At 42.4% G+C, this 25353-nt stretch overlaps 2 protein-coding genes across 5 annotated transcripts in view; both read right to left on the reverse strand.

Annotated features, from left to right (window-relative positions):
- The window catches only part of ANXA2 (annexin A2), a 44292-nt gene extending 41694 nt beyond the window's left edge, over positions 1-2598 (reverse strand). Inside the window, exon 1 of the mRNA XM_004327215.4 lies at positions 2508-2598. The gene's annotated coding sequence lies outside the window, so the exon portion shown is untranslated. The remainder of the gene's footprint in view (positions 1-2507) is intronic.
- Positions 2599-7375: 4777 nt separating this feature from the next.
- The window catches only part of ICE2 (interactor of little elongation complex ELL subunit 2), an 87503-nt gene continuing 69525 nt past the window's right edge, over positions 7376-25353 (reverse strand). For 2 of the 4 annotated variants that reach the window (XR_012330159.1, XR_012330158.1), the window contains 3 exons: positions 18756-19744; positions 17860-17986; positions 7376-9841 (listed from right to left, as the gene is read on the reverse strand). The gene's annotated coding sequence lies outside the window, so the exon portion shown is untranslated. The remainder of the gene's footprint in view (positions 9842-17859; positions 17987-18755; positions 19745-25353) is intronic. The other 2 variants (XR_002178916.3, XR_012330160.1) reach the window with 1 other exon arrangement.

The following is a 25353-nucleotide window of genomic DNA, read 5'->3' on the forward strand; positions in this document are numbered from 1 at the left end:
GAGAGGCCCGCGTACCACAAAAAAAAAAAAAAAGAGAGAGCGCCTGGGACTTCTATTTGTGACACGTTAAGAAATGCCTCAGCAGGCGCACAGCCCCACACAAGGGAAGACCAAGAACAAAGGCCAAATGCTAGGCCCGATGGTGCAAGAAGAGCCTACAACCCTCAAAATCAATAACAATTATAGAAGGATATCTACCTTGCCAGGAAAACTACTTAAATTAGAAATTAGTCAGGAAACCAATGGCCATGACTGCCGGCATGTCAATCGATACAGCATTTTTAATAGCTCAAAGACAGAGGATTGTTATTGTGACCCCAGTCCAAGACCAAGCTCTTGCTCAAAGCCAGTGAGTCAGCAATATTTCCTGGGCATTTGCAACAGGCAAGGCATTTAGCACTGCAAGAAATCACAAAATCTAGGCGGTCCCCTAATCATAAACCTCCAACTAAAAAATTTACATTGATGGTCACACCCTTGCACTGCAGATGCAATCCATACCTCTGGAGAAAGCCTTGACTGAAGATTTGAGATAATAGGTGGAGTCAGAAGTGCTGTATGGGATGGTCTTAACACCACTGACCACTAAGCACACTGAACCTGGCCTCATATGAGATCCTCCTTCACAATGCTTGAATATTATATTATGTGGCTCCTTCCATAGCCTCAAATTCTATAAATTACAGATGTTTAGGTTTAAAAATGCTCTTGTTATCTTTTAAATAACACATCTCCCCTGGGTTGCTGAGGATTTCAGGACCACCAACCGTTCCTAACGTTGAATATTAATGAATATTGACTCAATCTGCTTGTCTCTAGCTGGGTATGAGAACACTGAAGTGGGAGGGAGGGGGGAATGCAGCAGAACTGGAGAAGAATGGACAGGCTTTTGTAATATGTGGGGGCGGGAGGGGTCTCCAAGGAGGCAGGAGGAAGAGAGTAAAGTAGAGAGGGTGATAAGGACATAATTTTCCAATTAAAATAATTTAATCAGGGCCAACCTTAAAACTTAGAAAACTTCCAGTAAAATACTTCAATGATTTACTCTTACATATTATACCTCACCCTCCTCCCACCCTCCCTCCCCACCCACCATCACTCCCATCCCGCAAATTAGGCATTGTACTATCAGTACTTCGATATAGTGCAGGTTAAGGTAGGGGTTTTCTGGGCTAGCCTGAGAACCTAAGCACCTTCTGTAACATTGTTTCAGTGCTACAGCGCATTCTGCATTCGAAATAACCAAGTTCCGGACAGGCACAGTAGGGCACACTTTTGGACAGAACCCATCAGTACCGTCAGTATGAGCTCAGGGGTCCCGACCCCTGGACTCCAGGACCTTAGGGCTCCTGGTAAACACCCAGCATGCCCCATGAAGTTACTGTTCTTTTACCTCTAATAGCTTTAAAATGGCAACTCTTAACACAAAAAGAATGACACTCGGTTTTGGTATGGCACTTAATGTTTCCAGTGTGCTTTACAAATTTATTTTTGAATGAATATGGTTTTTGGAATCTTCGATAATAACCCTATGTGGGGAAAGTAAGAATGTGCATTCTTACACCACTTTCATAGATAAGGAAATTGATGTCCACACCTTTTTTTTAACTGAGAGTTGATGGAATCCAGGCCTACAACACCAGGCGCTGGGACCCATCTCACAGAGCTACAAGGAGCAGCCCGGGGGCCTACGCCCTTTTCTGTACCCTCTGTCCCTGACTCAATGTCGCATCAGCACCAGTAAGTCAGTGACGATTCTCCCCACAGAACCACGGGAGAACACTTCCTTTCCTGATGCAAAAGTAGTCAACCAAATAAGAAACTCTCCAGATTCACGGAAATCAAAAGTTGCTCTCCTACAAGATAAGCTAAACAAAGGAGAATGAGGGGAGGTTCTTCCGTTGTTTTGTTTTACTGGGGCAGGAGGTTGCTGCTAAAAACTCCCACCCCTCATCCTCCCCCGACTGCTTCCCTCCTGCTCGTCGGCACAAGTTCCACAAATGCTCGTTTGTTTCAAGTAAAGTTAACTTGGAACAGATGGGGATTACTTTCTAGATAGCCGTAGCGCTAGTGTTAAACGTGGAGGGTGCCGCACGTCTGCTCTCCACCCGACCAGGGGCTCGCAGGGAGGCCACACCCAGCCCCCCAGCGGCGCCCGGCGCGTCTGGAATGCGAAGCCTCCCTCCGCCCCCCTCCCCGGCGCCACCTCGTCGGGCTTCCTGCGAGCACTTCGCGGGGGATGCCCGACTCCCTCCTGCCCTGCACGCCCCAGGCCGGGGCACACGCGGCCCCCCTCACTCGTGTCCAGACCCCCCTCGCCACTGGGTGCCCTCCTCGCAAAGCTCCTAGTGCGGACCGTCCCTTCAGCCCCCTCCCCGGACGGCCTCCCGAGTCCCCGTCTCCAGAGCTGCTCTTTGCAAGGCCGTCTCCTTCCCTCGCTCTCCACACCCCGCCAGCGCGGCGGCCCCGGGGCCATAGCGGGCGGGCGGGCGGGGCGCCCCGCTTACCTGGGCCAAGCGCAGTGCGCTGCGAGCGTCGCCAGATGCAAAGCGGAGCCAGCTGGCCTGGGTGGGGCTTTTATATCCGCCACATCCTCGCGGTGCACGGGAGGCCCGCCCCGCCGCCCCCCGCCCCGCCTTCTCCTGCTCCGGCTGCTAGCAATCGAGTCAGGGTGATTCACAGTCCCGGGTCCGCCCGCTCGCCCCCGGGAGACGCCTCGCCCTGGAACGTTCCCCGGGCCGCGCCAGTGGGAGCGGCCCCACGCCCACGGCTCTGCCGTCCGATGAAGCGCCACCGAGGCTTCCTCGAGGCCTAGTACCGGCCTAGTTTTCTCCTCTCTTCCTCTTTTACTTCTCGAGCGCCACGTCGAGCGCGCAGCCCTGCCTCAGGTTAATACGTTTTCAAGACTTTCGTAGACTCTGACCTTAAGTCGCTTTTTTGTTTGTTTAAGGCGTCAATGCAATGGAAGGAAGAATTGTTCCAAGAAACATAAATCGTGATTCCCCTGAGCTGGGCCGTTGGCATCCAGCTCCCCATTACCGTCTGCAAACATATCAGCTTAACCTCTGACCGGCTATTGCCGGGAGGATCGCGGGGAGGGAGATCCGCCGGGTCCTGGCGGGCAAAGGACTGGCCCCGCCTCGGCCTCGGAGCGCGCCGGGAGACGCGGAGCCATGGTGGGAGTTGGGTGGGGGGGTAGGAGGCCGAAGCCAGGAGCCAAGGTCCCACCCCGCCCGCCCGGGGAGGCGCCCTTTTCCCGAGCGCTCTCTGCTTGGCTTCCCTCCACGCCTCCCGCGACCCTCCGGGACTCCCACACGTCCTCGTGGCAGGCCGTCCCGGGCTGGGTGGGGCCGGTGGCTTTGAACCTCGAGTTCCAACAAATAAGTTTCCTCCCTTACTTCTGTCCTAACTGCCGTTCTTTTTTGGGGTTTTTTTGTTTTTTCCTCAGACTCTTAGCTCCATGGCTTGGTTTTGCTGTTTCTCGCTTTTCTTCCACTCTCTGCTTCCACGAACCGCAGTGGCAACACGCAGGCAAACATGGTTTTGTGGTTGATTGCGCAAATACTGTACTCACCTCAAACTAGCAGGAGAGTTTTGCTAAGAATCCCAAAGATCTCTCTGCACCTTTGAATTCCTCCCTTTCACAGACCTCACTTAGCTTTCTACTGATGCTTCTGTTTTAATCCCCCGTCTATCTTAACGTCCGTTTTTACTTTCCAGTTAAGCGTCACTTCACTCCTGGGAATCAGGAAACAGCAAGGCCAAGACATCGTTGCCAAGCTCACAGTCAAGTCCATACCACAAATGGGGTCCCTGGACACTCAGCCCAGAGCACTGTTACCCATTTCTTTCACTCAGAATGAAACATGATAGGCACTGTCAGAAGGACAAATAGAAAATAAAGCAATTCTGTTGATACAATTTATGATTTACATTTATAGCCCTTCAATTTAGGCTGAAAGCTTTACAGCCTAAACATTTTGGAACAGAAGGAGAACATAGGCTGACCGTAATGGTGAACGGGATTCTGCTTCCCTTCTCTTCTCTGGGCCTCTTGACGCCCAGCTGTGCTGTGATAGGCCCTCTACAGAAGATAAGATTTAATTCGAATCATGTGGAATACCTAAAAGCCAAGTAGCCGGAAGAATGCTTTTGCTTGTCTAGGGCATCCAGCAAAGCCAAACATACAGATCTGTCCAATAACCAGGGTCTGCTTCTTGCTACAGAACTTCACACTGGTATTTTCATAAAAATGAAGCTATCAGACGTCATGGTTTGCTCTTTCTGAGGAATGGGGGGGCCAATTCTGCCAGTTTAAATGAGCTTTTGAATCTCTGAGTGCAAAGATCGTTTTTTCTTTCTTTCTTTCTCCTCCATGGCTGGAAGAATGTTTACAACAACAGATCTCAGATTGTGTCTACTGCTGTGCGTTCTGTTCTCTAAAGCCTTGACTTTATTTTGTTCACACTTTCTCTGCTGCACCTCAACACTGCTAATTGCGCCTAGCTAGCAGTGATAGGCACTCACTAAAAGGTACAGAATAATAGAATTATTCACCCAATAACAGAATGTTAGAGCAGAGAGGGTCCTTAAGAGACTAACATTTCCAATTCTTGATTTTTATAGATGAAGAAACTGGAGCCCAAATAAAGTCTCCTGCCCAGTCCAGAGATTTAAAAATGCACTCAAGTTACTTATTGCAGTTTAACAAATTACCACCCAAACTTAGTGGTTCAAACATAAATAAAACCATTTATTTGCTCATGATTTTGCAATATGGACAGGACTCAGGGGCAACAGCTTGTCTCTTCTCCATGGTGTTGGATGGGGCAGCTCAGCTAGGGTTGTAGGATGGAAAGGAACTTCACTCATTTGGTGCCTCAGCTAGGGTTGCTAGGACGGCTGAGAGCAAGCTGGTTCTCTCCGTCCCTTGGACTCTCATCTGCCAGGTCCTCCTCTCTACACCAGGATAATAACGGAAGCTGGCTCTCAAGAAGCAAAAGCTGAAGCTGCCAGGCCTCTTAGCTTGTGGGCTATCCAAAAATAGGCTGGGTTGACTTTATGGGCTGTAGTTTGCCAATCTTTGCTTTAATCCATCATCTGATCGGTTTTTGGCTTTGCCCTCTGGCCTCTTGATTCCACTCTCTGAGATGTCTTTCCTTTCCCCTAAGAATGGTCCATATTTGTAGTTGAGTAGCTCTCTCAACCTGCTTCATGCTAGTAGAAACTTGAAGGCCCAGAGACTTCTTTTCAACTGTTTCTGTGTCCAACCTGGCAGTCCTTTCATTAACACAATTATCTTTAAAATTCTGTGGATTTTCTATAAATCTTACTGAGATTCATTCCATGCTCCAAAATTCATATCCAATGCAATTTTCTCAAAAACATTGTGGAATTTCTGTAAATCTTAATGAGGCTTAACTCCATGCTCCAAAATTCACATTGATTATTCTTTCTAATAATAGATCTCTCTCTTTACTTTGAGCTTGTCAGGCGGGAACAATGCACTTAAGATTCTTAGAAGCCCTGAGATGGTCTTCAAAGTACCACATTAAATGTTTCTGGAATTTTAAAAATAAAAAAAAGTTTTGCAGCCACATGTGATTTGATCTTTATTCTGAGGCCGTTTCTTACTTTGCAAACCTTTCATTGGCTAGAATTCTGCTTGAAAACCAAACAGATCTTTATTTAGTGCATTTTTTTTCTTGTTGTACTTTATCATAAGTGGCTAAAAAAGACCACTGGCATCTTCAGCATTCTGCCTGGAAATCTCCTTGACTAGATCCACAAGTTCATTAGGCACATTTTCTTATCACTCATGTTACCACAGGCAACAGTAATGTTAAACATTCTGCCAATACATAACCTGGGTTGCCTTTTCTCCAGCCTTCTGTAGCAATTTCCTTACCACTTTTCCAACCTCCACTAACAGTCTTCTCTCTGGTTACTGTCTGCAAGTAAAGTCAATGTCATATATTTTAGGTTTTTGTTATAGCAACACTCCACATCCACATACTAACTTCTGTTTCAGTGACCTATTACTAGGAAATAAACCACCTCCAAATCTTAGAAACTTAAAACCACCACTGACGTATTTGTTCATGATTCCACACAGGGCAGAGTTCATGGAGTCAGCGCATATCTGGTCTATCTATTTAGCGTTGTCTAGGGAGACTCAAATGAGGCTGGAAGATCCACAAGGGCCTCCCTCCAGCAGGGTAGTTACTGATCTTCAAGAGTGAAAGTGGAAGCTGACGGGCCCAGAAGTGGAACAGTGCCACTTCCGCCGCATCCCATTGATTAAGGGAAGTCATATAACCCAGATTCAAGGGAAGGGGAAATAGATTCCACCTCTTCATAAAGGGAGAGACATTATGTTTACATGAGTGGAAGGAGTTGTTGGCAACCACATCTGTAGACAATCTATCACAATCCTTAAACGAGTAAGTGGCAGAACTGAGGGTAGAATACATTTGTCTGCCTTTCAATCCACTGTTTTTTCCATTACACCATCTCTCTCACATACCACCATTGCTTCAGGGAGACACAGGCTGTCTCCAAGTCCCCTACATTATATGGCTTAGAGTCTCACCAACCATAAAGCTGTTATTACCTTGAGCCTTGTTATATGCAATCAGTATATGATAGTGTATTATATTTGAAGACGTGGCCAGAAGAGGAAAAAGATTTATCTGGAAAACCCAACATCCAAATAATAGGAGTTCTAGAAAGAAAAATAGACAAAATGGAGGGGAGAAAATCACGAAGAAATAACTGAAGACCATTTTCTAGAACTGAAGGCTGAGTCTTTAGATTGAAAAAGCTACAAGAAATGGAAAAACAAACCCAAGGCACATTAACATGAAATTTCAGAACACTGGATGGGGCCAGGGAGAAATTCCTAGAAGATTCCAGAGAGATTAAAAAAATAAGTCATATATGAAAGGTAAGAAAGGAGAATGTCATGATAAGACTCAGATCTTAGTTTCCAAATACTATTCCCCAGTAAATGGTCCAGTTCTTAGAGAAATGGCTGGTTCCAGAGGTGGGACAGAGAGAAAATACATGATGGGCTTTGAGCTAAATGACTTATGGGAACATATCAAAAAGACACAAAAGCCAACTTGAAGGGGTTCTCACTGGTTAAAATTGGGGGCAATGTGAGCATCATATTGAATAATGATAGGAACTGATGATACACATTGAATAGTCTGATAGTAAAACAGAAAATACACAAAGAGGCGACAGAAAAAGCTCTTAATTAGAGAAGAATGCTAACTTATAAATGTATCAGGAAAGATAAATATAAAAAATCATTATTTTGCAACTAGAATTCCATACCCAGCCAAACAATAAATCAAGAATGCATGCATAATTAACAGTTTTCAAAAATGTTGTTTATGCCTATGTGCCCTGTGTTAAGTTTCCCAAGGCTGCCGTAACAAGTTACCACAAACCTGGTGGCTTAAAAAACACAAATGTATTCTCTTGCAGTTCTGGAAGCCAGAAGTGTGAAAGTGAGGTATCAGTAGGGCTATACTCCCTCTGGAGGCTCTAAAGCTGAATGCTTCCTTGTCTCTTCCAGCTTCTGGCAGCCCCAGTCATTCTCTGCGACTGTATCACTCCAATCTCTTCCTCCATCTTCACAAGGCCCTCTTCTCTGTTTCTGCATCTCCTCCTCTTCTTTCAGAAGAACACTTCTCATTGGATTTAGGAACAACCTAGATAATCGAGGATAATCTCATCTTGAGATCTGTAACTTAATTACATCTGCAAAGACCCTTTTTCCAAATTAGGAAATACTCACAGATTCTGAGGCTTAGGATGGAGACATAAGCTTTGGGGGGCCACCATTCATCCCACTATACACCCCGTCTCAGGAGACTTCTGAATGATGTACTTCACCAAAACAAGAGAATAGAGCAAAAACTGGAGCATTGGATCCAGAAAACCAGGGATTCAATGCACAAATAAGTGAACAGAATTCCCAGAATGATGGGGGAGAACTTGGAACAATAGCTGTGCAGCAGGCATACAGAGCAACCAGTCTAAGGAATTCCCTGGCGGTCCAGTGGTTAGGACTCCGTGCTTTCACTGCCGAAGGCCCGGGTTTGATCCCTAGTTGGGGAACTAAGATCCCACAAGCCGTGCAGCACGGCCAAAAAAAGAAAAAAAAAAAAAACAAACAGCAACCAGTCTAGCTTGGAGAAGAGGACCAAAGGCTCTAGCACAAATGCCTCAGAAAGAGTAGGAGGAAGAAATTACCCCAGGTGTTTGAACATACTGAGAAGACATTAACAGCTTCACTGGGTGGCTTAGGAACGAATTTGTGAGCGTGATAAGAAAAACTATTGATATCAAATGAAAAGCTTCAGGAAAACAAAAAAATATTGCAGCATGCTATAAACTGAATGTTTATATCCTCCCCACATTCGTATCTTGAAACCTAACCCTCCATGTGAGGGTATTTAGAGATGGGGCTTTGGGGAAGTGATTAGGCCATGAGAGCAGAACGCTCACATGGGATTAGTACTTTTATAAAAGAGGCCAGGAGTAGAGAATGGACTTCAGGACACGGGGAGGGGGAAGGGTAAACTGGGACAAAGTGAGAGAGTGGCATGGACATATATACACTACCAAATGTAAAATAGACAGCTAGTGGGAAGCAGCTGCACAGCACAGGGAGATCAGCTTGGTGCTTTGCGACCACCTAGAGGGGTGGGATAAGGAGGGTGGGAGGGAGACCCAAGAGGGAGGGGATATGGGGAAACACATATGCATATAGCTGATTCACTCTGTTATACAGCAGAAACTAACACAACACTGTAAAGCAATTATACTTCAATAAAGATGTCAAAAAAAAGAGGCCCAGGGAATTCCCTGGGGGTCAAGGGCCCAGGTTCAACCCCTGGTTGGGGAACTAAGATCCCACAAGCCTCGTGGGTCCTCACCAGACCTTGATCTTGGACTTACCTATCTCCAGAACCGTGTGAAATAAATTTCTGTTGCACATAAGCCACGCAATCTATGGCAGTTTGTTATAGCAGCCCAAATGAACTGAGATGCAACATTATATTCTCCAAAGATGACCACAGTAATATTTCCCATCCCAGATGCTCTTCTAGAATTTTGCCACTTGACCATCAAGAGGAGGAGGGTATGCCCAGCCCCCTTGAATCTCATGACCTGCTGTGACTTATTTGACCAACAGAATGCTGTGTGACTTCTGAGGCTAGATCCTGATTGTATTTCTACCTTGTTTACTTGAGACATTTGCCTTGGAATCCAGCCACCATGCCATGAGGAAGCCCAAGCAGCAGATGGAGACGTTCCAAAGTCTATACCTGACAGCCAGTGCCAACCTGACATCTGTGTGAGCTCTCTTGAAGGTGGACCATGCCAGCTAAATATGAGTGGACACAAGCCTTTCCCACCAAGCTCTGTCCAAACTGCAAACTAGTGAGCAAAACAAATTATTGTTTTCAGAAACTAAATTTGGAGCTGGTTACTTATGCAGCAATATATAGCTGAAACAGTTGCCATGAGAAGGAAACGTCTGTTTTAGTTTATTGGTTTGGTTTGGTTTGGTTTGGGTTTTTTTGCTCTGAACACCCTTTTTTCTCCTACTTCCTTTGCCTAATACTTGATGTGATGTCTGGAGCTCCCTCGGTTACTGTGGACCTTGAGGAAAACTGGAAGATGGAAACTAGGCACACAAAGGATGGAGATCAAAAAACTTGAGGATGAAGACAAAAGCACAGGGCAAAAAGTCAGGAGGAGGCTGTTTTCCTGACGAATGTGAAACCATCAATTCAATCCTGGACTGCTTTCCTCCAGATTTCTTGTACATGAAAGAAAAAATAAATTTCTACCTTATTTAAAATACTTACATCCAGTCTCTGTTACTAACAAATAAGCTTAACTCTGATTTATATAGAATTGATATAGAATTCTTGTGTAAATATGTGACTTTTAGAACTATTCACCTATATAACTTAGCTGAAGATAAATATTAAAAGAGGAGGGAAGATGGAAGGGAGGGAGGTAGAGAGGAAGAAAGGAAGGAAGGGAAGGAGGGAAGGAAGGAAGAGAGGGAGGGAAGAAGGTAGAGGAGAATCAGAGAGACTGAGTCCATGAACGAGAGTGGGGCTTGGAGTGAACCAGTTCTGGCATCTTGTTCTGTTTCTGTTTTTTTTTTAAAATAAATTTATTTATTTATTTTTGGCTGCGTTGGGTCTTTGTTGCTGCGTGCGGGCTTTCTCTAGTTGCGGTGAGTGGGGGCTACTCTTCGTTGCGGTGTGCGGGCTTCTCATTGTGGTGGCTTCTCTTGTTGCGGAACACAAGCTCTAGGCGTGCGGGCTTCAGTAGTTGTGACATGCGGGCTTCAGTAGTCGTGGTGCATGGGGCTCTAGAGTGCAGGCTCAGTAGTTGTGGCTCACGGGCTTAGTTGCTCTGCGGCATGTGGGATCTTCCCGGACCAGGGCTCGAACTGGTGTCCCCTGCACTGGCAGGTGGATTCTTAACCACTGCGCCACCAGGGAAGTCCCTCTGCTTCTTTAACAACCGCAGTTTTCTCATTTGTGATACTGCAGGACAAATGTAAAGATTAGACAAAGTATAAAAAGTGCCTGGTGTATTGTAGGTGTTGAAAAAACAGTGGCTATTTCATTGGCTTTTTGAGTTCTTTCAGCATCTAGCTCTGCTGAACTCATGGTACGGTTTCAATACACACTTGTTGAATAAAGGTATCATGACCCAAACCACACAGAGTACTCTGTGTGGTCAAACCACAATTTGTTTTGTTTTCAGATATTTTCAGGGAAATGTCTGCAGTGACTTCAACCTCTCTTTCCCAGCTGTAACATATACTTTTGGTCTCAATTCATTCTCTACAAGGCATCCAGAATATCTTTCTATGAAATAGTTCTGATTACATGACCCCTCTCTGGAAACCCTTCTTGGTAGGTAGGGTCTGACTGACCTGACAGCCAATTGCCCACATCTTTCCCTTCACTCCCACCTTGCACCACTGCCAATCATACTCACGCCTCCATATGCTTTTCTCCACGCTGCTTCCCTGCCTGGAATGCCCTTTCCCACCTTCCTTAATAGTGAGTTTCTCCTCGTCTTTCAATCATCAGAGCAAATATTATTTTCTCATGAAGGAAAACCTTCCCCAAGCCCTGCAGGCAGATTTGGTGCTAATCTGTTTCTCTTAACGTTTTTAATGTCCTTCTCCTCTCTCAGTTATCACCTTGCATCGTTATTCTTTTATTTGTTGGTCTCTGCAACTAGGCAGGAGCCCCTGGAGGACAGGCATTTGGTTGTTACTGGTTGTGCCCACACTCTTACCCAGTACCTCTTACTACTGGATTTCTCTCCATAAAACATTACCTTGTCCTTATTCATACTTAAACTTACCTGGCAAAAACTAAAAGGCTGATAGTATCCAGTGTGGTTGGAAATGGCTGAAATGGAAATGCTTATATGTTATCGGTGAGAAGGCAATTTAGCGGTATCTATCAATACTTAAAATGTTCATACCCTTCGATTCAGTGATTTTGCTTCAAGAAAGCTATCCTGAAAAGGGTGTCATACATGACCACAACATATGTGTATAGGATTTTTATTGTAGCGTTATAAGGTTGATATGCCCTAAGTGCCCATCAGTGAGGCTATTACCGACTGAAGCTAGATCAGTATGGACAGTTTTCAAAAATATAGAGTAAAACAGAAGAGAAAGCAGAATGTGAGTGTAAACCTGTGTCTGTTGGCATGCTAAGTTATTACAATACTGATATATAAAACATTATGAAAACAGATCTGGCTACACATATCCACCTTATCATGATCACTCTTATATTAAATTGCTGAGATATTGGGATGCTTCCTGAGCCATCAGAGTAGCATCTTAGGTCTTACCTCAGTACATTTTGTTGCATTTTTATGGTTTGGCAAGTCAGAGGATAAATATTTCAAACTCTCTCAGCCTCTATCATTCCTTCAAGCAGCATTTTCCACAACATATATACAAATATTACTTAGGTGCTAAGTGTCTGGAAAAATCCTAATTCTGTAATAAAAAATATATCTCTTAGCCATAAGAGTTTGCTTAAAATAGGACAGTATTTTTCATAAAATAAAATGTTTAGTGAGTATGAAAACACACATAAAGATAACTATACTTCAAATGTTTTCATCTTTATTAAATGTCTACTAGATACATTTTGAGTGTTTCAGTATTTTTATACTTTAAAGACCTTACAACTCCTGAGTTAAAAAAAGTCAATTAGACTAATAATACTAATTTGACTCTAGTTTTAAGTTAATAGCTATGTATGTACATTTACATATTTATATATGTGTGTAGGTGTATAAAAGTGTATATACACACACATGCAAATATATGGAAGGATATAGACCAAGCTGATATTGATTAGCTCTTGGGAAAGAAAATTGGTGTGTATGTGTAAAGGAGAATGCTCACCTTTTATACACTTCTTTATATTATTTGATTTTTGTTAACAATGAATACATATTACTTCTATAATTTTAAACATAGATGAAAAAAGAAATAGTGAAAAGAGGGCTTCCATCTTACACACTAAGATTATAACAGCTTGTGGCAGGCTCTGGGGAAAACTTCAATCTTCTTAATGGTATTTTTTCAAATATATTCAAGAAAATACAATTAAAAAACTATAGAGTAAAAGTTGGATATCACAGCACCCTCTGCAGAAAACACTCAATACAGTAAAATTTCATTTGATTTTTTTTAAACCAACATTTCTTTTTTTTTTTCTGGCCACGCCGCATGGCACATCAGATCTTAGTTCCCTGACCAGGATCGAACCTGTGCCCCCCACAGTGGAAGTGCAGAGTCTTAACCACTGGACCTCCAGGGAAGTCCCTCATTTGATTTTGATTCCTCGAATCATAATTTATGATAATATAACTTAGGTAGGGCCAAAGCTTACACAGTTCATATACTATATAGAAAAAATAAAAAGGTTTGCTAAGCAAGATAATATAATAAATAAGATACCTCGTGGCATGAGGTTTATGGGAAGGGTAGAATAGACTTCTTTATTCACGTAACCTTTGTCTTATTTGCAGTACTTCTTTATCCCATGGCACTATGGCTGTTTACGTACCAGGCTGTACCATTAGACAGGGAGCTCCCTGTTCGTCTTTGCAACTCCAGCACCTCGCCCAGTGTGGGCCCATGACAGGCTCTGCATCTTTAAAGACCTGACTTTGCTGGACTGTACTCTATCGCTGAGTCCTGTGCTAGTCATCATCAACCCCAGGAAGCAGAGGTTTTGGTCTGAGCTCCTATCCTAATTGAGTTTACTTGGACAAATTACCCAGGATCTATGATTCTGTTTCTTATCTGGAAAATGAGGGGCTTTGACTAGAAAATCTTCAAATTCTCTTTTAGCTCTAAAACTCAATCCTTAATATTCAAATGTAACTGATTTAGGCACATTAATGTCTATAGGCACATGGATGTTACTAAACGTAAACAGGTCTTATCTACTCATTAAAACAGACCCAACAGGGCTTCCCTGGTGGCGCAGTGGTTAGGAGTCCGCCTGCCGATGCAGGGGACACGGGTTCGTGCCCCTGTCCGGGAAGGTCCCACATGCCGCGGAGCGGCTGGGCCCATGAGCCATGGCCGCTGAACCTGCGCGTCGTGCGGAGCCTGTGCCCCTCGAGTACTGCAAAAGACAAACAAACAAACAAACAAACAGACCCAACAGGACTTCTAAATGGAAATACGTTGAATAACAAAATTATATCTCTTTGCAAGGAGATCAATAGATTATTTTTATTAAATACAACTGGCCAACTTCTTTCTCTGCATTCCGTTTTTGTAGTTGGGAAGAATACCCCTTGCATAACTGAATATATCCATATAAAGTTGTTGTTTTCATTCAGAGTCTTTGGGTCATGAGACCCTAACATGTTTTTAGTCCCTAAGTTATTCAAATGTATAGCTGTGACTGAAAAAATCACTTTAAAGTAAAATAAGTCTGTTAGAATATTATCAAAATAAAATAACAGGCAACTGTTGAATATCTCTAATGTTGCAAAGGAATTTAGATTTCTAATAATGTGAACCTGTGATAACATACTCAGATAACTAGATATGGGGATTTACATTGGGGATATACAGATGCTATCAGCATTGATAAGGCTCAAAGAGTCCTCCCCATTTTGTAAGGGGACATTGGCAAAGAGCAAGCAGTATGAAGCCGGTTCTGCAACCCAAGAGGCCAAAGTTGGAGCAGGGATGCTATGGGTCATCAAAAGTTGGGGGAGAGCTAAGCTAGGTATCAAGGGGGAAGGTGAGGACACTATGATTTGTTAAAAATTTCAAAGGACAAGGGCAAAGTCTGAACAGGAGATAAGGCCAAGGTTCTGCAGCTGGAACGACACAGAAGAAGTAGGAGGAGATCAAGAAGCGTGGTAGACAGGCTGCAGGTGAGGCTGAAGTGGCATCCACTTGCCTCTGTGGCCCAAGCTCATGTGATACCTGGGGGTCAGTCTTGGTTAACATGAAGAGCAGACACAGATGCTGAACTGTCTCTGCCATTGCTTCAGCCAACAATGCAAAAAAGGAGAACAAGAAGGAGGAGAAGAGGAGGACGATGACCGTGGAAGAGAGCATTGTGAGGGAGGATACTGTGCGACTGTGACACAGAGAGAAAGGGACTGACAGTCTGTACTCCTGACCTAGGCATACCTATCATCTCTTATCATCTCCACCTTAGTCTCTGCATCTGGGAACTAGGCATTTTAGCCCACATCTTCTGTGAGGCTTTTGCCAGTTCTTAAATTTATAAGACCTTGCTAAAAACAGAGTTTCAAATTCTGTAAGACTCCATTAAAACAATCACTGAAAGATTCATAATCCGACTTTATTATTCAGGCAGTAGAATTTTGGTTCAACGCCTCAACACTTTGGCACCTGGTTTTCCTGGGGCCCTTGATAAGAATTCCTGATTGCTTTCTAACAGGGTGGATCTCAGGACTGTGTTAGAAGCAAAAGGCAAACAGATGGGTGAGCTGCTCTAATCAGCTCTAGTTGCAGTTTTTTCCTTTTGTCTTTTCAAATGAGAAGTTAGTCTTCCCCAAATCCCAACGCTCCACTCCCTAATTTGGAGATAAACCAGATGATTTCACTGGTCTTTTCCCTTCTCTGGTTTCTATGACTCATCAACTACAGCAACCAGGGTGGGGTTAAAAAAAACAACCCTAATATTCAGGTTATGCCACAGCTCAAAAGGAAGGAATCTAAGAAAAGCTGTTAAGATTGTAAAACAATGAAAAAAAAATATGACTCACAACACTCCTAACTTGTTAATCTTTCCCAGGAGGTTTCCCTATATCCGGTGCCCCCATCTTTTCTCTTTAATTATCAATTACATGAATGTTTTGTTTATTGTTTTACACATATATTTCTATGAAATTAGTAAAATGCTTAATCTAGTATAGATAGAAGCCTACTTGATTTTGATCACTCATGTCCCTGAGAAAGCTACCAGTATCTATCTGACTATAGAAATCAGGGTAAATTCATTTAATTTAACCAACATTGAGCATCCACTATACACCAGGTACTAGGGTAAGACTGCATAGCAGATGTGTAATAGGAGAAAACACATTAACTCTAACTTCAAGATCTGGTGGAGGTAAATGAGTAATTGTAATTTAACAAATGTATCAGAAATGAAATCAAAATGCTAGGGGAGCCCAGCAGCAGTTAACCCTTAGAGGAAGGAAGTAAGACAGTCCCTCTTGGTCAATGCATTCACAGTTACTCATAGCTATTTGAAGTCATTGTGCAATCATAAAACAGGAAATGTACCATATACCAAAGTATTCCATATCCATGGGAGGCGTCAATGTAGAGAGATGTGGCTGTTAAGTTTTTAAAAATTTCATTCCAGGGACTTCCCTGGTGGCGCAGTGGTTAAGAATCCGCCTGCCAATGCAGGCGACACGGGTTCGAACCCTGGTCCAGGAAGATCCCACATGCCGTGCAGCAACTAAGCCCGAGCGCCACAACTACTGAGCCTGTGCTCTAGAGCCTGCAAGCCACAACTACTGAGCCCACGTGCCACAACTACTGAAGCCCGCGCACCTAGAGCCCATGCTCTACAACAAGAGAAGCCACCGCAATGAGAAGCCCACACACTGCAACAGAGTAGCCCCCATTCACCGCAACTAGACAAAGCCCGTGCACAGCAACGAAGACCCAATGCAGCCAAAAATAAATAAATAAAATTAATTAATTTAAAAAAAAAGAAAAAAAAATTCATTCAATTATAAAAACTGGTAAAGAGGATTAGTCACTGGAGAAGGTGTATATTTATTTAATGGCACCATTGTCTAAACTGTGGAAATATTTTTGGAAATTCTCCACTTAAGTATTTCCCTCAGAGCCTAAGGCAAATCCTGGTCACTTGGGAGGAGTTTTGAGGAACAGCTAAAGGACACTCTGAGACAAGGTCCATGACTAAGAGAGCAAAAAATAGCAGGAGGAGAGAATACCTCCAACTAGGATTAAAAACACATGAAGGCGTGATCGGGTCCTCGTTTGATTACATGGTTCAATGGACTCAGTAGTACTTTTTTTCTAGTTTTAAGGAAATTTGATTGTTCTGATATGAGGTCTGAAGTGGATATCTATCAGCCCAATAAAGTTTTCAGAGTTCCTGAGATGCTAAATATTCAAAATTATGTAATACTATTTAAAAGTAATGTTTTTGGTGAAAAATGTCCAAAAATATACTGGATTGAGGTGGAATCTTCAATAATGACACATCTATGGATGAGGTACTTATATAACAAAAAAGATTCTCAAAAACCCAATACTCCCATGGGCAAGGGAATAGCCAAGTTCGCTGCAGTTTCCAGTGAATGACATCAGCCTCCTGTAAGTCTCCAGCAAAATGAATTCAGTTAATACCATCAGTCCCTTTCCCCTTCCAGAGCCAGTGGTATGCATGTGGGCATTCTGAAGAGCTGGAACAAACCTAGACAGAACCCCAGAGGAAAAGGAAAAGGCACAGAGTTGGTGGATACAGAGCTGCCCCAGAGACCTCTACCAGCCAGTTCTCACAAAGGTTGACTACTCTCCTGGAGCTGCAGTTATTCTTCCTTCATAAACAGAAATCATTTCTCAGAATTGTTAATATTGCTTTTGCTAGTCTTTTAACAAGTTGGTCTATTTATAAGTTAGGAACATAAAAAGAAGAATCATCCACCTTGTATTGTTAAAAAAAAATACATGAAGCATGAACACACTTGATATCAAACTGAAAAGGAATGGGGGGCGGGGGCATGTCCTGAGACCCACATGGGTTAGCAGTGTTGGTCTCCATATTATTATTAAGTTTTAACGGGTTAAGGTCAATTTTCTCTCTCAAGGCTGTAGTATCCATTTTAAACGTTTAAACATTAACATAAATATCACGTGAACATTGAAACGTTCTGGGGAGGAGGTCATGCTGTGATTTACACAGATTCTCAAGTCCCTGAGGGAGGGCAACTTGGGCTTCAATTTGGGCACTGCTGCTTGCCTCACTTTCTTTTTCTTTCCTAGACTCCAGACTCCAAGCTTTAAAAGGTCAGGAGAGTCCAGCTAGGTAAAAGTAACATTTAAAGAGTTAACCATCCTTTATTAAGCGACCTTCTTGGGAGGATACTACCTTTTTTTTTTTTTGCAGATTTAGAATCCACTTGCAAGTGATACAACTGGAATTTGATTCCCTAAAGAACAACTTTTGTAAAGGAACCCTTATCCCATTTAGCTTTGAGCCCTAGAGGAAGGAGAGGCATCTGACTTACCTTGTGTGAGGATCTGTAGTACTTATTATCCATTTCTGACATGTCCAACTCCAGTAGATTTAAGATCTGCACCTTCTATCTCATTGGCTCGGCCACATTCTCACAAATCTGGCAGGCATATTTGGTACTGCAGAAACAAAAGTGAACAGACTGCCGATTAACGTTAATCACCATAACCTCAGGTTTAGACTGAGGTCTAAACCTTTGATTCCCTTGATCCCCCCACCCTCAGGCTTCCCTACTGTCCATTCTGCCTCCCGATCTATCTGACATATTACTGCCATACTTTCCATTATAGAAGTTTAATCATGTTGCCCACATCGACTGCCACCCTCATTAAAAAGCTTTTGATTACTTCCCATCTCAAGACAATACCCTCTGTTTCTGAGAAGGCACTCTAAGTTCTCCCAAGTACACTTTCTTAGGTTCCTTTTGGTCTCTTAACCGTAGTTACCCTGGGCGGGCCTTAGGCACCCTGGATATCCTGCCATTACAACATGCTGTGCATGTTTCTATCTCTGCAGCATAGATCATACTTTGTCCCTGAGCTTGAAATTTCCCTTCCAGTCTGACAAACTCCTTTCAAGTTTTAACTCAAGTGACATCTCCAATTGATGTGATCTGACAAGTCTTCACATTTATACAGTGACTTGCAGTTTAAAAAGAACTTTTATATCCATTATTTATTGGAAGGCCACTAGAGCCTGTAGAATATGCTGGGAAGGCATCAAATTCTGGATTTTACAGTTGAAAAGACCCAGGCTCAAAGAGGGGAGAGAGACAGCCTTAGCAAATGGTGGAGTTGAGACTAACTCAGTGCTCTCTGCTACCCCCTCATCGCTTGCCTCTTCCAACAAACTCTGGACTGGCTACTTCTAAGACTCAGCCTCTCTTACCTCTCCAAGTTGCAGCTGACAGTCTTTAACATTCTGAAGATTTCCCCAACTGCTGGACGTGAATTAACTCTAGCAGGGGCTCCTGGGAGGCAGAAGGCTTGGCTGACAGCAAACTCAGCACTCCCTCATATGCAAAATGACACTTTGGCCTTAGGCACTTAGTAAGGTACACAGTCCTTGCTCCTTAAGAGTAAAAGTTTTCAGGCACTAGAGTGTAGCATTAAAAAAAGCCAAACTGAATTAGGGACTGACCTACCACTTTATTAGTTTCCCAACATACACACATATACAAAGACATTCAAGCCTGATGCACTGTGATTTCAGTCTCCCTCACCCTCTTCCCAAACTCAAAAGAACTCATTGTATAATTGGACAGAGACTATTTCCAGCTGCCCACTGCGGCACTTGGGAAACTATAATTTGCATCACTTTTAGTGGGGCAGAGGGCAGATAATATACTTGTGAAATGTATTCAATTATTTATTTTTCACATTAGTAAAACTGCTGTTTGCATATTGTTGGGACCCAAGACTAGCGGAACATAAAACACAAACTCCATAAAATACATTCTATTTCTTAGTTTTATAGAAATGTTAACTTTCTCATTCAATTAAACAAAGAGATTGTAATCACTTTATTACCTAATTCGGACTCATTTCTCACTTTCAGTTGAAAACTTTCAGGAGTAAATTTAAATATTGTCTCATGGAGGATGATGCAGTCAGTAAGACTGTTCCTGGACACAACATCCTATTTATTTGCAGTCCTATCTAACAGGCTAAAATCAAAATACCTTCCTTACAGTTTAGTTTCTGCAGTCTAAGTTGGGCAGAATTTTGTTGAAAGAGCAGTTTGCAGACTGGGGAGGAGCTGAGTTTACTTGGCATTCACACAACCCCAGAGCTGTGGAGCAGGCTTCTTTTCAGCATGCTGGTGACTGGACATGGGTCTCACTCTCTGACAAGGGAAGTTTGTTGTTTTTTGTTTTTCTGCCGCAGAAAGAATCACAGATTACATATTCATGTCCAAACAAGTTTTGGGTGCTAGATAGAATGTTTTTAACAGGTTTTAAATACAGTGTCTTCCAAATTGTTAAATCTAACCTGAATTTATACTTACCTTGTTGCTCTTAAATGACATATAGTAACATTGTGAGCTAGACAGTATTGTAAAAATGTATCCAAAACATGGAACTTCAGTCTTTCTGGATAGGTGACTGGCATGGCCTTTAATAAGCACAAGTTTTAATTTTTATTATTTATTTATTGCTTGCTTGCTTGTGGGATCTTAGTTCCCCGACCAGGGATCGAACCTGGGCCCTCAGCAGTGAAAGTGTGCATTCCTAACCACTGGACCACCAAGGGTTTCCCTAAATACAAGTTTTTAAATTTCTTTTCTTGTGCAGGGCTCATAGCTGCCCATAGATTTGCCCTTATGAGTAAGGGATCTAAGACTGAGCTAGAGACAACTTAGCCGCATGCTGGTATATGGCGAGGTATCAGCACAATTTAGGTGTTGATGCAGCATCTGGAGGCTGCCTCGCCCTGTGCTTGGTCTTGGGTTAGACACACAGCTGTATAAAAACATAATTGTTGCCTGTGAGGAGCTTACGGTCTGTTTAGGGACTTTTGCAAAATACTTGAAAGAGAATAATATAGGTAACAACTGACATTCAAAATTTGTGGTATTATAATAAGTACAGTAGGAATTTAAAGCAGAAAAGTTTTGTTTTTAGGGTTTTGAACTGTAAGGAAAATTTCATGCCCGGGACCCTAAAAACAGGAGTGCCTGATTCCCCCACCACTTCATTTAGATTCTTCTGTCTTTCTGCCTGATTGATTATTCAATCTAATAGACTTTTCTCTTCAGTCTTCATCCTCCTTGACCTTCCTATAATACCTGACACTGAACAACACATTTTTCACAAACTTTTCTTTGTTTTTAATTAATTAATTTTCTATTTATTTCTGGCTGTGTTGGGTCTTTGTTCCTTCATGTGGGCTTTCTCTAGTTGCGGTTAGCAGGGGCTACTCTTTGATGCAGTGCACAGGCTTCTCATTGCGGTGGCTTCTCTTGTTGCAGAGCACGGGCTGTAGGTGCATGGACTTCAGTAGTTATGGCACACGGGCTCAGTAGTTGTGGCGTGCAGGCTTCAGTAGTTGTGGCCCACGAGCTCTAGAGCACAGGCTCAGTAGTTGTGGTGCCCAGGCTTAGTTGCTCCGCAGCATGTGGGATCTTCCCGGACCAGGGCTTGAACCCGTGTCCCCTGCATTGGCAGGCGGATTCTTAACCACTGTGCTACCAGGGTAGTCCCTTTACAAACTTTCTATTCTGAAATAATCTCAAATTTATAAAGAAGTTGTAGAAATAGTACATATAGCTCCTATATACCTTTCACCAAGCCACCCTGTTAACGTTTCTCTGCCCAAGTCCTCCAATTTGAGACTAAGTTGTAGACGTGATGTTCCATTACCAATTTTTACTTCAGTGTTTATTTCCTAAGTACAAGGCATGCTCTAACATAACCACAGCAAAGGAAATTAACATAGATACATTACTACCATGTAATCTACAAACCCCAAGTTTTGCTGGTTGTTCCAATAATGTCCTTTACTGGACTATACATACAAACCAGGATTATGAGTCCCATTAACTTAGTCTTTAAGTAAAACAGTCCTCCAGTGTTTCTCTGTCTTTCATGATCCTGTCAGTTTTGAAGATTGCTGACCAATTACTTTACAGACTATGCCTTTGCGTTTCTCTGGTATTTCCTTATAACTTACGCATATTTGGCAGGAACATACCACATGTGTTCTTCTTCATGCATACCTAGAAACACACATTGTTAATTTGTCTCATTACTGGTGATATCAACTTTAGTTACTTGGTTAAAATAGTTTCTGCCAGGTTTCTTCAGCATTAACTAATAAGCATGTTATACTTATTAATAATAATAACTATCTGGCAGTGAGGTTCTTTAAGACTATGAAGTATTCCTATTTGCCATCAAATTTTCACCCACTGCATTTATCCTTTGATGATTTTTAGCTTTATTATTATTATAATGGTTGCAAATTGTGACTTCTCTAATTCCATCATTCTCTCTAGATTAATTGATTGGCATTCTACCACATAATATTCTCTTTTGCCCCATTTTTAAATTCACTCATATCTGTATGAGCTTGTGGACTACTATTTTACTCAAAGGATTTCAATCTGTTACTCTCATTATTTCATGCTCAAACTACAACCGACCTGGGAACTCCTTTAAGCTAGCTCCTGTGTTCTTTTGACATGCACTCATCATTCGTTGAGCATTTTCACACTTCCAGGTTCACCTTACAGCTTCCCTTCCCCATTCTTGGAATTAGTAATTTCTCCAAGGAGCCCCAGTTTCTTTAAGTGAAGAATGGGACTTGGAAACCAAGATCTGGGTGCTGGTGCTAGGTGTGCTCATTACTACTAGAGTGCCATTGCTTCTAGACCCTATCAGCAGAATTAGGAAATATGTATGCATATGTACACACACACATCTATGTCTCCATCTCTCTATATATTAAGTACCATGATTTCATTTCCAATTCCAAACCAATACTACAGGGTTTATTCTTGCCTTCCTCTTTCCCATTATTCTCAATGTATTAATTTGTTCAATTAATCTGGTATGTAACCAAACTCCTAGCCCCTTGACCCAAATAAAGCGGAAGTGGAAGAAAAAGAGTTAAAAAAAAAAGCCATCTTGGTTGCAGAAATGCCCCAATTTTTTGGTTATGTCAGCCCAAAGGTGGGTCCCCACCTTCCTGTTTCTTTCTAAGTTGCAGACCCACATTTTCAGTCTATAGGTTCTGTAGGATATCACCTTAATTGTACTGCCAACATTTGGTTGAAAACATAACTAGTTGTCTGTTCACCCCATCCATGTTCTCTGATATTTTCATACTGTAAAATAGTATGAAGACTTTTTCCTTTCTAAATAAACCTTTATATTGTAATTCCTAAAACTGATCATGTCATCTTGCTCAAAAAGCCTTCAATAAATCATTGCTTTTATTGATTGATTGATTGATTTAATAAATTTATTTATTTTTGGCTGGTTGGGTCTTTTTTGCCACGTGTGGGACTTCTCTAGTTGCGGTGAGCCGGGTCTACTCTTCGTTGTGGTGCATGGGCTTCTCGTTGCCGTGGCTTCTCTTGTAGAGCATGGGCTCTAGGCGCGAGGGCTTCAGTAGTTGTGGCACACGGGCTCAGTAGTTGTGGCTCACAGGCTCTAGAGTGCAAGCTCAGTAGTTGTGGCACACAGGCTTAGTTGCTCCACAGCATGTAGGATCTTCCCGGACCAGGGCTCGAACTCGTGTCGCCTGCATTGGCAGGCGGATTCTTAACCACTGCACCACCAGGGAAGCCCTCTTCATTGTTTTTAGAATCAAATCAAACTATCTGGAAATAACAGTCAATACCTTCCGCTATCAAGCTTTAACTTACCTCTTCAACTTCATCTTCCATTTATCATCCTTTACCTCCATGCTTATTAAATAAGCATATTCGTTATTTCCTAAAACTAGCTCTTTTCATAAGAATTTCCCTCATGCCTTAATGCTTTGCTTCCTTTTAATCCACATTGATATTTTACTTGTCTTTCAAACACAGCTTAAAAGTCATTTCTACCATGAGTTTCTCTTTACTTCCATGTATCCCTTTTTCTTACTCCGTTCACTATTACGTCACTTGAATATTCTGCTCTGTATTATAGCTAATTGTGCATACCTATCTCCCCAACTAGATTAGGTAATACCCTTAAGGCAGAAACCAATCTTATTTATCTTTAAATCTCAAGAGACTGGTATAATGTATTACAATAGATGCTCAAATACACATTATCAATTCAAAAGAGGACAGGCAAAGTTTTGAGAGGCATGAATAAATGCAAGCAGATGTAGCTTTACTGTAAAAGCATGCAGGTAGGGACAAGAATGGCTACTTTTTGTGTTGCTAAAGCCTGACTGGAGCAGATGTTGCATTAATGCAGGGCTTGGGAGAGACCTGAGACCCATGGCAATGGTGTGGCACTGCCTTACTGGAGTGTGCCTTTTAAGACTAACATGCAAAAGGGAAGGAGTAATTCAAGCCACTAACCACAGATTCTTTAGGTTTCTTCACTTTCAAAACAGCAATTAATTTACATCCAGGCTTCCCCCCAACCCCAGTTCCTTAGAGAATTAACCGGGTTATACCATGCACGTACAACAATTAAAAACTAACCCATGGTAGGTCCTTGCTTGATCACTTTCTAACAGTAGCTCATATACTGAAAGCAAACATATACGCCAAAGTAACTGAATCTTCCTATTTGTTGAAGCAACCTGGAGACCAATCCTAGAAATATATGTCTGGGCCTCGACTCTTTCAGTAAGCTTTGCTCAGCAGATCGGACCCAATCCCCAGATAGATGCTTGTGTGTCTGCCCTTATGTACTTTGATAAACAGTCTGGACGCTAGCCGCGGGAAGACAGCAAGAGTGGAAGGATCAAAGAAATGCATACCCTTTATTTCCACATCTCAGTGAGAAACTCGATAAATCCTGACATCAAATACTCTTAAGGTTTGATTAAAAAGTACCTACCATACTCAGCCATAAAAAGAAACGAAATTGAGTTATTTGTAGTGAGGTGGATGGACCTAGAGTCTGTCATGCAGAGTGAAGTAAGTCAGAAAGAGAGAAACAAATACCAAATACCGTATGCTAACACATACATATGGAATCTTAAAACAAACAAACAAACAATGGTTCTGAAGAACCTAGGGGCAGGACAGGAATAAAGACGCAGATGTAGATAATGGACTTGAGGACACAGGGAGGGGGAAGGGGAAGCTGGGACAAAGTGAGAGAGTGGCATGGACTTTATTTTATACTACCAAATGTAAAATAGATAGCTAGTGGGAAGCAGCCGCATAGCACAGGGAGATCAGCTCAGTGCTTTGTGACCACCTAGGGAGGGTGGGAGGGAGACCACGAGGGAGGAGATACGGGGATATATGTATATGTATAGCTGATTCACTTTGTTATAAAGCAGAAACTAACACACCATTGTAAAGCAATTATACTCCAATAAAGATGTTAAAAAAAAAGTACCCACCATATGCCTATAAAACATGAAAAACATCTTAATATCTCTACCAGCATGTCCATCAAGAACTTCATATTTAGTATGTTGGTAATAAAATATTAAAAAGTGTTCTCTCCCCTCTCTACCTTAAACCTGTGCCTCCTTCTATTATCTCTAAAACGTTCATGGTGTCCAAATACAAAATCCAAGTAGAAATGGAAAGGAATAGGTTAACTTCCTTTGCAGTTGCAAAAGAAGATCCAAACAGAGCTATTTCCAAGTTTTGCAATAAAGATTTTCATTGTTTCCACCTCACTTTCTCATTCCTTAACATTCATAAATCTGACTTCCATTGTAGCCACTTTAACGAAACTTCTCCTTTTACTGAAGTTCTATGGTTCTTCCTGGGGCTCTATTCATGGTCCTTTCTTCATTTCACTCATTACTGCAATGTCATCCTTTTCTCTAATTTCAATCACCACACATACACCAAC

Source organism: Tursiops truncatus, chromosome 2 (assembly GCF_011762595.2).
Source record: "Tursiops truncatus isolate mTurTru1 chromosome 2, mTurTru1.mat.Y, whole genome shotgun sequence".
NCBI classification, from domain to species: domain Eukaryota; kingdom Metazoa; phylum Chordata; class Mammalia; order Artiodactyla; family Delphinidae; genus Tursiops; species Tursiops truncatus.